Source organism: Ambystoma mexicanum, chromosome 4q (assembly GCF_040938575.1).
Source record: "Ambystoma mexicanum isolate Mex_15411 chromosome 4q, UKY_AmexF1_1, whole genome shotgun sequence".
In the NCBI taxonomy this organism is placed as follows: domain Eukaryota; kingdom Metazoa; phylum Chordata; class Amphibia; order Caudata; family Ambystomatidae; genus Ambystoma; species Ambystoma mexicanum.
In genome coordinates, this window is record NC_090928.1 from 980574720 (window position 1) to 980589258 (window position 14539).

Consider the following 14539-nt stretch of genomic DNA (forward strand, 5'->3'; position numbering starts at 1 on the left):
ATCAACATAAAATAGTATGAGGCCAGCCACTAGATGCGGGGAGGTAAGTGCATACTATAGATAAGTTAAGATTGAAGGGCAATAGCGTGCTGCAGGTCGCAGGTATTATGGGCAGCTACACACATTTGCCAGGGTAGGGAGAGGTGTGCAATGAACCCCAAGGGTACACCAGGTTACTTGGGAGGTTAGGGGGTGGGGTACAAGCATACAGATGGCAGCAGGGTTGGGGGTACACACATACTGGGGACGCAGGCATGCAGGCGACTGGCATACCGTTGTTGACAGGGGTAGACGGGGGCCTTAGGATCGGGCCTTTGGAGGAAGGCCGGCCAAGCCTGCCGGCCTCCTCATTGGCCAAATCTAGCAGGCCACAGCCAATCCTGGGCTCCATTTAACCAGCCCCAGCACTCCAGTACATAGCAAAATGGCACAGCCATCTTGGAATGGCATGCTCACAATGAAGTTCAATGAGCACACTAAGAAATTACAGAGTGTGGGGTTCAGCGTAGTCGGGATGGGGGATTATTTTAGTCGCCCCAATAAACGCTTGCGTCTCAGCCCCTGCAAAGATTAATCATGAACACCTGGAAAATAGCTGAATTTCTTCTAATGTCTGCAAAGTACAAAATGTGCACACCTTTTAAATCCCCCAGAGATGCATATCAATATTTCCTGTACAGTGCAACATTGATATGGGATTTCAGAGCACTCCTGCTCAGACCGTCAAGTGGTCTTGTGAATGAAGTGTCTTGCCTCTCATCCTAGTGGCTACGGTTCAAATCGCGCCAGACCTGAACAGATGGAACGCACTCAGCATTTGAAAATAGAGTGCACACAGGAGTGCATTTCGATCCCCCAGGATTGCGGAGCCGGATCTGAGATCCAGGAGACATTTCTTGCCAGATATGGGAAGATCCAGCCCAATGACAGCACTGGCTGAAACACTAAATGCCCACTGAAAAGCTATAAATGCTTCTTTGTCAGCAAGTGGCTGATGGGGCGGAACCAGAGGTAAAAGGCAACGAGTTGATAACACTCAAGAGAAGTGCGGGCTGGAAGGGCTCCAACAAACACAGCTTGTCAGACAAGCACTGCAAAGCGCACATTTAAAGCCCCAGAATGAAAGTAATCTAAAAAGGAATATATTGCTGTGTTATAAGCCTGCTGACTGGCAACATGGGGGCAGTAGTGGGTGTCACCTTGAGGCTCGAGTCCCTCTTCAACTGAAATGGCTGAAAGGCCCTGATGCCTTCACTGGCCTCCACTGCCTCTCTACCCAGTGCTGTAACTGAATGTTTTTTAAATCTTTTTTTAGTGTTGCATCTTACCAGGCATCGACGCCCACCCCTGCTCTTAGCTACCTGAGGGTTTGGTGCGCATTATCAAATAAAGAAACAAACAAACCCCCAAATAAACATTTCTTTCTCAGAAGACTACTCATAAACGCATTGAAAATAGCCCAAGGCAGGAGCGTTTTAAAACCAAAAGGCTGCTCAAGGGGATCCTTAACATGTTCTTGTGGTCTTGTGGGTAAGCGTCTCCCCCCTGATGCTTTGGGTTTGGGTTTGAGTATGGATTCGGTACTGTGGCATTCTTTTTTTTTTTTAAATATGTTTATTTATAGCAAGGCAGTATAGGTTACAAACAGTATCGGGTGGCAGTATAACATTGCAAAGAAAAGATTCTGGCTTTGTGTCCCTTTCCCCCCATCATTCCGGTTTTCCCGGGCCAAAGATTCAGTCTATCACCCCCGCCTGGTGCGTACTCTCCAGGTCCCCCAGGGCCCAACGGGCGTTGATTGGCTTGAACGTCATTGCAGGAAATCGCTGATCATAGTCCAGCACTGGAGCCCATACATTCTGGAAGCGGTGCAGAGTCCCCGCTCTCGCAGCGGTGACCTTTTCCGCTATTAAAATGTCCCACAATTTTCCCCACCAGTGGGCTAGGCAGGGGCCGTCTTGCGACTTCCAGAAACGGGCCAGAACTGTCTTGCCCGCCAAGAGGCATTGTGTGAGGAGCTTTGCCCTGTTGCCGGAGCGGGGGTAGATTCCGGGGACCGGGATCCCCAGTAGAATTGTCTCAGGGTCCAGTGGGAGGGCGGAGCCGGTGACTTGTTCAATGGTTGAGAGACACCTGGTCCAGAATTGCTGGATCTTGGGGCATGTCCACCACATGTGAAAGTAAGAGCCTGGTTGACTGCAGCCTCTCCAGCAGGCGGGGTCCACTTGTGGATTCATGTGGTGGAGTCTGAGAGGGGGGTAATACCAGCGCAGGGTGAGTTTGTATGCACATTCTTTGTTGGTGACGCAGGTGGAGGAGGAGTGGGTGCGGGACCATATGTCTACCCAAGTTTGGTCATCGAACGGATGGCCTAGGTCCGCCTCCCACTGAGCCATGGATCGAGTTTTTGCCGCCAGAAAGTCCCCCGAGAAGCATCTATATATGGCTGAAGTTCTTCCTCTAGCCGGCAGATCCGCGAGGGTTAGCTCCAGTGGAGTCGGGGGGCGAGTTGCCGCCTGGAGGGTCTGGGGGTGTGAACACCAGTGGCGGAGCTGGCAGTATGTGAACCTGTCCCTCTCTCGAAGCCGAAAAGTCTCCTTGCACTGTTCGAAGGTCCGGGGTCTGTTTTCGGAGTACATCTGCCCCAGGGTTTCAAGGCCCCCGTCTATCCAATTCTGGAAGTTGCGGGGGAGAGATCCCGGGGAGAAGTCGGGATTGTGAAAGATCGGCGAAAGGGGGCCTCGGCCCCTCGGGATTCCTTTCTGCTTTAGAGCCCAGTCCCAGGAGCTTAGGGTCTGCTTCGTTGTCAGTAGGATGTCCTTCCAGCGCGCCCTGAGAGAGGGTTGGATGTGAGGGAGGAACCGGAGGGGGAGCGGGAGCTGGGCTTGCTCCAGTTCCACCCATCTGGGGCGGGCTGTGCTCGACTGCCAGGCGTGTAGGTGTGACAGTTGCGCCGCTGCCCTATAGGCCTGCAGGTCCGGGACCCCTAGGCCTCCCAGCCTGGCGTTACCAATCAGAGTCTTGTGGGGGATCCTGGCCTTTTTGCCTTTCCATATGAATTTCGATATCTTCCTCTGTAAGTCGTGGAGGGTCTGGGTCGGGAAGGGCACCGATAGAGATGAGCAGGCATTGAGGAACCTAGGGAGCAGGTTCATTTTGACAGCTGTGATCCGGCCCATTAGTGAGATCTCTTGCGTGGTCCAGCGCTTCAGGTCTCCCTCCAGCTCCTTGATCAGTTTGGGAAAGTTCGCCTGATAGGTCTCCTTTGGGTTTGCTGGAATGAGAACTCCTAGGTAGGGGATCGAGTGGTCCCGCCATTCAATCGGGCACAGACCCGTTAACTCCTCTTTTTCCTCTGGGCGGAGGCCGATTCCTAGGGCCACTGATTTGGCGAAGTTGACAGTAAAGCCGGTGACCTCCCCCAATTCCTTTATTTCGGCCAGGGCGTGTTTCGCTGAGGTACTGGCTTCCGTGAGTGTCAATAGTTTCTTTACAGATGCCCGAACATGCTAAAACGAATAAAAGGTGCAAATGGATTTCCCCTGATCTGAGATCCAGGGAGGCATTTTGTCAGTACCCGCATTGCCTAAACCTGTTACATTCTATGGCGGGGAAGAGGCAGGTGTCAAATGTGACTGTCACAGTGAAGTCTGTGGAGTCTTGTGGCTTGGGAAGGTGAGTAAAGGATTCTATGTCATAATCCTGACAGTTGAATGCCATACCAAAAAAAACGGCAATTTTTTTTTTTAGGCAGATTTTGTGCCACCTTCAATGACTGACTGTGATTATGACAATTTCAGGGGGTTTACTCCTGCGACACCCTGGGAGCCGCTCCCACCACCCTACACGCACACTGTTAGCTGGTCCCAACGCCCTCGACTTCCCTCCTCCGGCCGCACCTGTCAGCCGTTGAGCGGTGTGCTTGTGGGCTTTTGTATTACATTTATGTGCCCACGATCAAATCACGGGCAAAAGACCCAACACTTTTGAGGTGGGGAGGTGCTAGAAATTAGTGTAAGTTGAGGGGGGGGGCACATATCACCGTAAACATTTTGGCGCGTTTACATCTTTCCTTTATAGCCTGCTCTGTAAACCTTCACTACTCGTAGACTTATTGTGATTTTGTGGCACACCCGTTGGTTTTAAGTAATTATTATACATATGTATTGTTAAACATGTATTACATTTCTTTTAAGTTTCATGTATGCCTTCTCCCCAACTATATATTTAGAACAGTTTAAGTTCTAAAATTGTTCTTTTACATAAACTAATTATAGTGGAGCTCATTTTGGCAGTCCCTGCTGTGTAAAAGCATTGTGTGAACAGTTTACGCCATGATTTTATGCTCTGCCTCATGCTGGTCCTTTAGACGATTGCCGTCTGACTTTATGCCAGAAAACACAGGCGTAACTCTGTACATGCAAAGCATAAAAATATGCGTAATTTTTGCAGCGTAAATTCTGCCATGGTTTCACGCTAAACATTTATGCCTTTTTAATTACATAGATGTGGATGTTAGTGGAGCATTGCACTGGTTTTTACTCTTAACATTTACTCCAAAAAAGTGCACCTACTACGAGTAAAATAGTCCATGTACACAGCAGGCAATCACCATCCCAACAGGTTTGTATCTCTCACGGCAAGTCACACATTCGAGGAGAAACCAGTCGGGGGTGGGGTGGTGTGATGAATCCGATGGAGTCATCTGTCATGATGCCTACCCCCGGACCACCAGGCCAGGCCCAGCACCCCCGGGAGCAGGCATCACGCCCCCGGGTAAAAGCCCAGCGGCCCTTTATAGGGGCTCTTTGGACTCTGTCCTGGCGCCGTTGGCGCCAGGCTCATGTTGGACATCAGTCCTGGCGCCATAGGCGCCAGGCACATAAGGGGAAGTGTTTGGTGCACTTACCTGAAGCAGACCATGCTGCACACTCACCTGATGCAGACCATGCTGCATGAAGAACCAAGCCAAATGAGGCTTAGGAGGGACTATTTTTCTGAATGAACTATTTTGTTACTTGGGTGGGGCTGTGGAAGAATACTCACCTGGAACTTCTTCCAAAGCTATTTAAGCCAAGCCCGGACAGCCACACGTGCTTCGCGTTGTTCTGCATCCCAGCAGCTGAACGCTCACCGTGTCTGCTCCTGCACCTGGACTCCAGCCACGCCCGCCTCGAACCTGGAACACCTGTAAGGGAATAAGAGAAGAGAAAGGTGAAAACCAAGAACTTATTCAACCTTCTTACCTGCATCCGGAATCTTCACGCCAGCATTCCTGAAAGAAGACTTCCATTTAAAAGAACCGCGTTGCTCGCTGCAGCGCCGCTCTTCACTCACCTGTTCCCGAGACGCCGCCCGGCTCCATCGCGGCTCTCAGCACCGGTCGCCACATCTATGCACCTAGGGGAGAGAAGAAGAGACAAGAGGTGAGCAAGGGAACACAAGAGGAAAGCCGAATTTTCAGTCATATTACTTACCGGATTTTCTTGGTGAACCATTCCACATCTCGGGTCGGCGCCGCATCTTTGGCAGGTACCGCACCCCGGCCCCTATGGGGAAAGGACAAAAGACATTACTGGGAAATTATGAAGACATTTAGAGGGGTCGCCCTCATCACTAACTCACCTGATGTTACCACCGGCAATTTAACCCCTCAACGCATCGCCTTTGTTCTGCACCAGAAATAAAGGACAGAAAAAACAACATAAAAGGAGGCTCACACTTGAACTTTTGCATCTTCATACTTACAGCGTATCGCTCAGAAAAGTCAAGTGGATGTGACAGAGCCATTCTGAAAACCAGTGAAGTAACTGGACGAACGCGCACCCCTGCACCAGAAGCAGGATGGAGAGTTCATCCTTCCAAACCATAAGGTGAGCTTAAACCGGGGGTTTTGGAGGAAGTCAGAGAAGAACGAAGGGGAGAAGGGGGGAGCAAGCACACTATTCAGCAGACAGTTAATCCCCTTTCTCATCTGCAGAAGGATATTCCTACGGGCCAGACAAGCAAGATTTGGGGGTCCTGTTCAATCGGTGGTCCGAATTCTGCGCATCACGCTTGAAGAGGCCACAGCAACCCAGACCAGACCAGCGCCTCCGTGGGAGCCAGGTGAGCGTTACATCATCACTGTTTTCCCAGCGGTGACCTCCTCCCATGTGTCCCAGGGACAGAAGCGGCTACCTAATCCTCACCTTGGGGACGGCTGTATGAGGAAGGATCACATCTTGGGGACAACCTCCGGGGAGATATCCTGACTTCATCAGATGACACGTGGTATCCCCCTTTCATGATGGATCCCCGATTTGCAACAATCTGATGGCCCATTGTGGTGGCTTCCATCTTCCACCCATGTAGAGTAGTGAAAATCTTTGACCACATCCCAAAAGCCAACTCTCAACTAACCAGCCTTGTAAAATTATGAAATACACTTTCCCAGCTCCACATTTTTCCTCCAAACTTAGTTTGCCTTTAAAACGTATTGCAAACATTTATGTAGTATTCTCAGAAAGGGTCTACTGTTCCCACAATCCCGACAACACTGGGACGAGGAAGAGAAGAGGATTAATGATGATCACTTCCCATTGTCAGCAGTCTAGTCCTGCCCCAAATCCTATTGGCTAAAGTCAATATAAAAAGGAGGAAAGACTCAGGAAGTGTGAGAGAGGTCCTCTCTGCAGGAATCCTATGCTGGAGGAGGAAGGGTAGTGTGTTGCTGTGCTAAGAAAAGAAAGGGGGAACCCTTGCCTCCCAACTACCCGTGGGGAGCTAGAAAGCACTGGAGGTGTCACGGAAGCCAGTCTATCTCCTCCAGGAGGAAGGGGAACCCCTGGGCAGAGGCAGAGTGCTACAGCCCAGAAGAGACTGCAGTCTTCCTCACTGAGGGGGAAACACAAGAAAGTCTGTTTTTTTGCCCAAGTGGGGTGAAGCCCATAGATGTTTATGGGATGAAGTCTGAAGGACTTTGCTGGTGTGAGAGGTCTGGTCCTCTCGGAGGCTGCTTCTGTTGGGAAGAAGTCATACCTCTCTGCAAACTGTGTGAGCCAGCTAGGAGGCGGTGAAACATTGCGTGAGCAGGAGATGCCAGGAACCCATGGGAGAATCTGGGGCATTCAGCAGTCAGAGAAAGCAACTGCCCACTTACCCTGACCTGAAGGAAGGCAGGCGCGCTGACAGAAATCTGCAAAAGGAACAGGAATGATGTGGCAGCAGTCCAGAGTGGAAAGTGGGCGGCGAAGCCTTGCTGCATAAGCACGAACCGGACCGAAGAAGCCACACAGAGCCAGTGAGTCAACCCAAGCAATGTGAGGACCCTGGGCCGTTTCGGAAAACCGCACTAAACACAATGTGTAAACTTTAAAGCCACAGAAACAGCAACAACTAGGCATTTGTTTGCAAACTAAGAAGGGATATTGCAAATGCGAGCCTGAGCCATATATGAGAATATGGAATGCAGATTTGCGGAAAGCCAAAGGCGAATGCTGAGACAATCAGATATTCAGAACCAAAGAAGGTATATGCAGTTGTGGAAGTAAAAGAGGAACTGTTTACCTATGATTGTGAGCAAACCTGGCTGGTGAGTAAACCAGGTAGCTCCAATAACATTAGAAATTCTGGCAGGTGATTAAACCAGCCAGTCACAAGTGCATAAAAAGTCCAGGCAGGGGAGGATACCAGCCACTTGCAAATCTACAGGAAGTCTCAAGAAAGGACTGTTGAATCAGAGAAGGAACCTTTGTAAGAAGGCACTACAAGGCTAAGGAGCTTTGCAACAATAAGGATTGTGATGCAACAAGAAAGATACAGCTAACTGTGAGAACAAAAATCATTGGCAAAGTGTTGAAAAATCCAGGGAAAGGGAATCCCCCGCTGTAACCATGATCCTTTCTTTACCTTGGAGAACTCTTATGTTGGAGCTGATCTATTTTAAATTTATGTACTCTTTTTGCAATTGCCAGGTTAAAGACATTTCCCTTTTTAACCTAATGATTTGGTTTGTAGTGCGAGGGTCAGGATATAACGTTTGGACACAAGGACAGTTGTGACTTTGACATTTTGATTTTGACATTCCGACACAGACAGATCCTTAGTTTTGGTTTTAGGTAGGGAAATTGCTCTTAGAGCAGGGGCAGAGCAGCATTTTTCCAACCCATTTTTGTTAATAAAAGTCTTTAACCCAAAACATGGCAACTTTGTGTCGGACTTTCATTTCTGACTCCTCACAGTATGGACTGCACATAAAGCACAGAAAACAGCAGGCTCACTTTTGAAAGCACCATGGATCGAGAAGTAGCATTGCAACTACAAATCGGGCAGTTACAGTGAATGTCACCCTCGTACCGATGCACCAGCCCCAGCACCCCAATCTAGACAGCCCATCAGTCTGCAGCACAGTAGTGGCGCCAGGACAGGTGGAGGGGTAGGAGAGACTGAATACCCTACCCACAGAGGGTGTTGAGGCACAGGATTTCACACCATGACTGCACAGACCAGCAGGTCCTTATTACCTACCGGCTGGACATGCCTACTATCTTCGGGCGCCTGGTAGAAATTGAGCTCTACATAGATCCAGACAGGCACACAGTAACCTCCATTCCCCCTGTTAAAGCTCCTCACAGTGCTCCATTGCTGTGCCATAGGAAGTTTCCAGCATACCGTGGCACTGGTGGATGGTATCACTCAGTCCTGCTTCTCACACACCCTCTTGCAGTTCACATCTGCGATATGAGTTGGATTAACCACCACGTAGTCTTCCACACAGACCCTAAATTCCTGAACCACATAAACGTCAGCTTCTATGCCATTGTGGGCTTCCCCAATGTGGTCGGAGCCCCGGACTGCACACTCATGGCCCTTGTACCACCCAGGGCACAAGCACATGTGTACATTTACAGAAGCATGAAGCATTCAATCAATGTACAAATGGTCTGTGATACAGACATTCGCTTCAGGCTCGTCTGTGCCAGATTTTCAAGGTCCATTCATGACTCTATGATCCTGGCCGGAGCAAGCTGTCGCATATCATGGAGGATCTATATGTATGCCGGGCATGGCTTCTGGTTATGTACAGGACAGCACATCACACCACTGCACCAGTGCCTGGAAACACAGCATGCCATCCCTGTCAATGCCTATGTCACTCACAATAGAGGGACACAGGTATAGCTGGCTTGACCAGCATCACATACCCATGCATCTTTTCGTTGAACCCACCATGGTCAAATGAAACAGGTAGCATCCCACAGGACTACTACACTCTGTACACATTTTACAGAGTCTATCCATTGACACATGATGGGACATAGCAACCCCTGCCAACAAAACACAGCCTGAAGCTTTGCATGCCACATAGGACACCTCAATTGAACCCTGAAAAAAACATGCATGCACCCTGGTCCTACACATGGACAACATCCACTATTACCCGATAACTTCCTTTCTGTCACCTGTCTGCCACTGATGCATGAGGGGAATGGTCACCACAAGCATGAGAACCCCGCCCCAGCCACCGTGCTGCAGAAGCCACTATCCTCTGTCCATTGCCCTCTCCAGGTGATGTCGGATACCCCATCTGCCCCTGGCTAATGATGCCACTGTGCAAACCAAGCACTCGCCGGGAGCACATCATACAAAGGGCCTTTGGTGCACTGAAGAACCGCTTCTGCTGCCTGCACCAATCTGGCGGGGCATTTATGTATCACCCAGTAAACGTGTGCTGGATCGTCATGTGCTGCCTGTGCTCAATGTGGCCATCAGATGCAGCATCCCCATGCCCGATATTGCCATCGCTGATGTTGAATCTGATGATGAAAATGGGGTCCACGGACAGCCACAAGGACATGAGCAGCAGCAGGCAAACATTGATGCGCTTGTGATGTCGACTAACTTGTGCACAACCTCTTCAAGTAGAGGTGAGTGTATGCCTCCAAAAGATGGCACATACCACTCTTCCTCCATCCCATGCCTACAAACAAAGCACTTCTCAACAACTGCATGTAACAAATTGAACATGAAACGAAATGAGGAGTGTGAACGAGCGTGATCCTGTGAGATGCAGGGATGAACAGAAAGTCCAAGACATTTCCTTAAAGGGTCCAAAGTCCTTGAAAGTAAAGCATGAGACACAGTCCAGGGATGAGGTGTGCAGGTTCATGTCCAGTAATCGGGGAAGTAACAGGAAAATGAAAGATGGCCACCAGAAACAACACAAATACTTGTCTGATATAGAAGGGCAAAGTAGAGGAAGGCATGGTGTGGCTCACCTTCCCTGCTGTGGCTGCTTTGCGTGTGGGCCCTGTCTGGTAGATGTAGATGGCTGGGGAACTCGCCTAATTCGCTGTGCACCGGCCAGGTGTGGCGACCTTGCACACGACTGTTGTGACAATGGAGGATTGGGCGGTGGGGGGGGCGCAGAGGTGGGAAAAGATGAGGTGGAGGTGGAATCCCTGCGTCAGTACAAGGGAGTTCTCCTGGTTGTCCATCATGTCAGTAATGGCAATCTGTGACTGACTACGCTGCATTCTCGCCTTCACCATCCGGCGGCAGAGGTGATCCATACAGTGGGTCAAATGGTGCATAGCTGCCGAGGAGACACTGGTTGCATTGCAAACTGCCTGGCTGTGTCTGGTGGCCGGCCCTTGGGCCTTCCGGGCGTCCCCCCAGGCCCCATCGTATGCCTCTGTAGTGACTGCAGTGGAGGCTGATGCCTGTTCTCTGGCCGATTGGGCGTCCTCATTGGCCCCAGTGTGGGCCTCTGATCCCTGCAACGCCCCTTGCTCTCTGGCAATCCAAGAATCCTCTCTTGCCAGAGAACAAGCCTCTGCATCCTCTCTGGCCCTTTTCTCCTTTCTTGCTGACTGTACCTCCGCCAGCAGGTCTTCCCTCAGTCGGTTGGCTGCCACCAATTCATGGTTTACATCCTCCAAGGACTGTTGGACATCCCCCAACATTGGCCCAATGGATGGGTAGGTCTCCAGCATTTTATTCCCACTGACCTCTACCCGTGCCTGAGCTGCCTCGATGACTATCAGTCTTTGAAAAATGTATGTCAAGAGACCAGCAGCCACAGGGTCAGGTGCAATGGGTACAGGCTGTTGGCTGGAAATTCTGATGCATTGTCTGCAGTTGGCAGGTGACCCGTAGTCCTGGAAATATGTGCAGCACCCTCTATACCTGGCCTTGGAAGAGATGGCGACATCGGAGAGGCACCAGTGTCCCCAGGCTTAGTAGTGGGATGTTATGTGGGGCGAATGTGACATTGTCCAGGGTGGTGAAAATGGTGCCAGTGTCCTGGTCACCAAGGCCATTCATGTGTGCTGTATAGCTGGTGGAAGGCACGTCCTTGATGGTGTCAACTGGTAATGGCAAGGTGTCCTTGGAGCTTCACTCTCCCCAGCAGAATGTTGGCCAGGTTGGCTTGCCCACTCTATGGTGTCATCACCGTCTTTGCCATCCACGTCATCATCATCATCATCATCCTCCTCATGCTGTGTCATTTCCATCCCCTGAGAATAAGAAGGCAATGTCTTTGTTGCTGGTTCATGTGGCAATATGGGCACCAATCACAAAGACAGCAAATGTGCTTCCTAGACAGTGGATAGTGCAGTACACAGTCGATTTGGTGGTTATTGGCTGGAGTAATATGCACCCCCAGTAAAGGACATGTTGATCAGTGTGACTTGGCCATGTGCAACAGCACAGTATGGGGTTCCTGCACGGCACTTACAGGGGTCACTAGGAATTGTACGTTGACAGCATATTATGGAGGCATGTCTTTCATATTTGGAAAATTGTCATTGGATAACATTCAGACATGTTCCCACTGTTTGGACATATTCTCAGTACCATGTGCATTTGGTCCGCATTCCTGTTGGTGACATTACTCCAGCACTTGCATCCACATATTTGTCATTCACAGGTGTCATACGAGTAGCCCAATTTGACCTTTACTGTATGGCGGTCTACAACCACTGTTGTCATGCTGCATTTATCCATTCTGTGTTGCCATATAAGCGGCATTTGCGTGATTCTGTTGGCGCTCCCGTGCATACATGTCCCTTCAATAGTGGCCAGAGCAATGGCCATTTATGTCTCAGACACCCTGTGCTTGCCCATTGTTGGTGCAAGTAGGTCAGTGCGAAATGCAGCATGAGTGTAGGCATGGATTGGATTCCTGGAGTAGCCCATTGTCTCAGCAACATGTCCATGGCCTCATTTCATTCATATCTATGTGCCTATGGTTGGGAATGGCGTTGGTGGGATGGGGGTGTTCATGCTACTCCTGTCATATGGTGGTGATTCCCTATTTCACAGTTCATGACTCTGAAGTGCATTTGAGGAATGTGGTCACTCGTGGCTGTTTTGCTTTTTTATTCTCTCCCATGAATGCTGCCAAATGATCAAATGATGTACCCCCACACCCCAGCTCTGTGTCTTCAAGCAGTCTTTGCCTTTGTGGACATCTTGTTGGGTGGGTGCTGAGGGCATTTTCCCAAGTCCATGTTTGAGGGTGGGGGGGTGGGTGCAGTGTGATGTACAGCTGCAGGTATCAGCCAACTCTGACTTGCAGTAATGTGAATGGGTGAACATAATGCAGGTAAGTGTTGCATGGTATTGTATTTCACATTCTGCTGTGCATACTGGGCTTATTGGATTGGGTGTAGCATGTGGCCTGAGCTGACTGTGTTACATGATTGCAAACAGCACAGTCCAGTGGCATGCATACTCACATACTATATGTGTGGACCCGTGGACCTGGATGCATTGCGTGTCTCAAGGGCTTCCTTCTTTCTTGTGGTGTCAGTGTCTGATATGAGACAAGAGGCACAGTTGCCCTTCTCCATCTGATGGGAACGGGTGCATGCCTTCACGGCGATCAAGGACATGTGATTCTAGTGTCAACTATCTTTGCATGATCTAGTCTGATCTGGGATGTTGGTGATTGGAGGGCCACTTGGCCACTGCTAGTGCAACACAGCTGGACGTGCTGTGCTTGTGTCATGGAGTGTGCACATGCATATGCTCCCTCACTAACTCCCCATGTGTGGTTGGGAATTCGGCTATGTGGACACAGCCACAATCAGGGGGATGTCTTGGGGGTGCAATAGTAGTTGTGTCAGGTCTCCTTATTGATGGACATGGGCAGGGGGGGGCTTTCCAGCGTCATGTGTGTTCTTTATGGATCATCAATTGATATCAGACTCTCACACAATTTACCCTAGAGGCATTACATGACTATAGTCCATGCATGGAGTTGACTCACCCTCGGCCCCACTCTTCTCCTCCAGTTCCCTCGAGGGTGCTGACATTGATGATGGCCAGTGCCTGGTCTGGTGGTGATCCTCTCCTGTGGCCAGGCTCTCCCTGCAGTGATTTGCAACCAGTTTGCGGACGTTCCCCTTGAGGTTCCGGCAGCACTTCTGGATCTGGCCCACCCTTTGGCAGGGATCGAAATTACGATTTGTGCACCGGAAGCAAAAAGCAGCTCTTGGGTATCGGCCTTCACTCACCATGCAGGTGCTACCTCTGAAGAGCCAGCAGCCAGTCCATAGCAAATCTAACATGTGTGCAAGATGCAAACTGTAACTGTTTGACCATTACATATTATACAATATGCTTTATTTGTAGCTTACGTGTGTCCTTTATTCTTTTTGGCAGTCAAAAGTAGCTACTGGTTTCAAGCTAACCAGGAACCCGTGGGCTATAACCATGAGCTAAATAGCTCCCAGCTGCTGGCAATTCCAAACCCTGTTTGGGGTGGTTACTTGTCTTTCCATCAAATTTATTCCATCGAGGATTAGTTGCATCGAATAATTTCCAACGAAAAATGATTCATCGAATTCCCATACATAGAGTGCAAAGTGCTTATGTATCAAAACCCTTCCATCAAATAGGGTTTCGTTAAATAAACACTTTACATTTATTTGCATGGAAATTCGATGAAACGTGCCTAACGTTAAAACGTTACAGGGAACTGTCTAGTGCTGAAATCTTTACAGTATTTCAGCACTGGCCAGCTTCCTCTAACTTGTAGTGTTTTTTGGGGGGTTCCCCCCAAACCTCCATGGCACCAGCTAACCCAACTATAACCCTAACCCTTTATATCCATCCAAATTCATTCAATGAATATGCTTTTCGATGGAAAAGGATTTCAATGAATACGTTTCGTTGGATTTTAATTTGATTGAACATTTTTCGATGGAAAGACTGGCTACCGTTTGGGGTGTTATTGCTACGGCATTGATGTTAAACAAAATGGTCTTCAAGATCTTGTTGCAATGGCGTATTGGGATCTTTAGGCATGCATGAACCACGAAACAGTCAGCCACCTTTGTGACATATAAACAGAAAGCTACACAGCCATTCTGCTCAAAGCCAATGTATTTAATTGAGAAAATAATTAGAAAGAGGGTTAGCCAACACGTGTTTCGACCCAACAATCTTCTTCCAGGCTACAATTATTGAATAGAACAATACCATGCCAACATTCAAAGACCAATTGTTTGAGTTCATGGACAAAAAAATAATAAATGTAGGTAGAGCA

At 49.4% G+C, this 14539-nt stretch overlaps 1 protein-coding gene across 1 annotated transcript in view; it reads left to right on the forward strand.

Moving 5' to 3' along the window:
- Positions 1-14539, forward strand: part of FLVCR1 (FLVCR choline and heme transporter 1) — a 379457-nt gene that overhangs the window by 9853 nt on the left and 355065 nt on the right. The gene's annotated exons all lie outside the window — the stretch shown is intronic.